Consider the following 2,625-nt stretch of genomic DNA (forward strand, 5'->3'; position numbering starts at 1 on the left):
ACCCTCTCGCAGCAGCCCTACCTTCTTGACACACTTGCTAGACTCAGTGGCGGTCCCCAGAGGCCTTTCCTGCCACCCAGCCTCAGTTTCCCTCCCTATTAAAGGCTAGAAAGTGGGCTAGAAGGAGACTTCCGCATCCTGGAGATCCTGAGCCAGCAACTTCATTCTGAGGGACTTTTTCTATCCTGTTCTGCTCTCCTGCTTTCTTAATTCTTTTTTTAGAGAGAGGGGAAGGGAAGGAGAGAGGAAGAGAAACATCGATCAGTTGCCTCTCACACACCCCCCACTGGAGACCGGGCCCGCAACCCAGGTATGTGCTCTGATTGGGAATCGAATCAGCCACCTCTCGGTTCACAGGCCCACACTCAATCCACTGAGGCACATCAGCCAGCGCTGTTTTCTTCATTCTAAGGCACCAGTGTCTCAGCCTCCACACACCCCCACCCCCACCCACACCGCCACCCCATTCCCCAGACCTCCCTCCTCAGGCGAGGACCAAGTGGGCGTGGTCTGTGCGTGCTGAAGGAGGAACTGACCTCACTTCTAGGGTTCAATTCCTTTCAGAGCCGTTGGATTTGAAGTTTCAGAAATGTGTGGGCGACAGACACTTTTAAACACATGTCCAAGTGTGAAGCTTTGACAGCCTGGGGGCCATATCAGGGTGGGCGGCTACAGCCCTGAGTTCGGATCCCTTGAAGGACTCTAATTCTGTGCTGGGACCCTTCCATATAGCCTGGGCAGCCTGGGTGGTTGGGGGCAGGAGGAGGTGGGTGAAGTGAGGCTGCTCAAGTGGGAGGGGGGGGGTCGGAGAGAGGGGTCCCAAGGGGTAGGCTGAAATTAGATAAGGATGGAGCTAGTTTGGTGAGAAATTTGTTCTGGAAAAGCGTTTCTGGCAAGAGTAGCTCAAACCTGGGGCTGGGAGGTGAGGAGCTGCTGGAGGGTTCTGAACAGCCTGGAGGCTGTGCTGGGTCCAGGGTGAGATGTAAAGGGATAGACAGACGTGGGAGAAGGCTGTAGAGTGGTGAATCAGGTGCTGGTCTCTGTCATTCCCTCCACCCAGCCTCACGCTCTCAGCCATGTGGGACTTATGGCTACTGGAAATGGGTGAGTAGTGCCCACCCAATTTCTTCCCCCAAAAGGTGGGGGGGATGTTTGTGGTTGGGGAAGATTGAAACCCTCACTCCTTTTACTTGCAGCCCCTTGGCTTTGTAACAGCTGGGTCCTATGTCTGTCTGAGCCTGGGTGACATCATGTTCTGACCTTCCCTAAGTTCCTCTGGGCTGACCTGAAGCTCCAGCCTGGTTTCTTGACCTTCCCAACTCTGGCAGTGCTAATAGCCCACTGTCCTCCCTTTTGCATACAAAATAGACCCTCTTGCATTTCCTCACCTCTGAAAGCAGATCCCTATGTCCCCTTCCTGCCACCTGCAGTGCTGGCTGTCTAGGGACCTGGCCTTGCACCCCTGTCCTGGAGGCACCTGCACACACACACAGTATTTGGAGGCCTCCTCTTCTAACCTTACCTGTCAATGGGGGTAAAGTCCATGAGCTGAGTCTGGCCAGCCTCCCAGTCACTGAGAATTCAATGGTGGGGTGACCTTGACCTGCACAGTAGGGTACATGGAACCAAGGCCCAGAGTCCTGATTGCTGGAACCTCTGGCTGCCCGCAGCTACTCCTCTGTGCTCAGGACCCTGGAACCAATTGTTTTTTTGCCCTACCTGTGCACAGCACCGTGGAGGGGGATGATGGTATATGTCACAGCCTGTGTTCTGCTGCTGAGACCCTCCCAGTTTCTGAAGCCCCCACTGAGACGCTGCCACAGTGCCCTCACCACAGCTCCCAGTTCCTCTAGGCAACATTGATCAGTCTCAGATTGCTAGGTGTTCACTACCACATCCCTCACCATCTGATTCAGTTGGTGCTCAGTGTTTGCTGAGTGACTACGTGAACACTAGTCGGCCCAGGAGCCCAACTAGCTGAATCAAGCCCATGAACCTACATGGGTTGGGCAGGACCCACTGGGTGTATGTGTGGGACAGGTGGGTGAGTTGTGGGCCCCTCAAATTTCCAGGCTCTGATACTTCAAGAATGACTGCAGCTGGACAAGATCCCTAGGTATTTCTACACAAATGTGAGGTGCTGGCTCTGGAGACATGGGTAGCTCTCAGCACACACCTTGCTTGGCCCAGGCCACCCACCTGCCTCCTATTCTCTAGGAGGTGACACCTTAGCAGACAGCTGTCCCACAAAGACACGAGTCACAGTGTATACCACACAGGTGGGGCCCAGGGTGGCTGGGGCATCCTGGACTGCACATCACTGCCAGGGGAGGCTACCTGCTGGCAAGGTAAGCATAGGTGTACTCTGGGGAAGGTTGTACCCTTACCGGAGGCCCCTCCCCATTTCCCTCCTACAATGCAGTGATAGGCTGGGAGAGGCCAGCCACCCTGGGCCAGGTGTGGCCCTCCCTTCAATTCCAACCAAGGCTGATGGTGGATGGAGGCCCAACAAGTAAACAAAGGTCCAGGTTGTACCTTCACACAGCATCTCATCCTCACCTGCCCTGCCCTGCCCAGCCCAGCCCAGCCCACCCCAGCTGCTGAAGACACATGAGAGGTTTCTGG

Source organism: Phyllostomus hastatus, unplaced genomic scaffold (genome assembly GCF_019186645.2).
Source record: "Phyllostomus hastatus isolate PE091 unplaced genomic scaffold, TTU_PhHast_1.1 phas_contig_98, whole genome shotgun sequence".
In the NCBI taxonomy this organism is placed as follows: domain Eukaryota; kingdom Metazoa; phylum Chordata; class Mammalia; order Chiroptera; family Phyllostomidae; genus Phyllostomus; species Phyllostomus hastatus.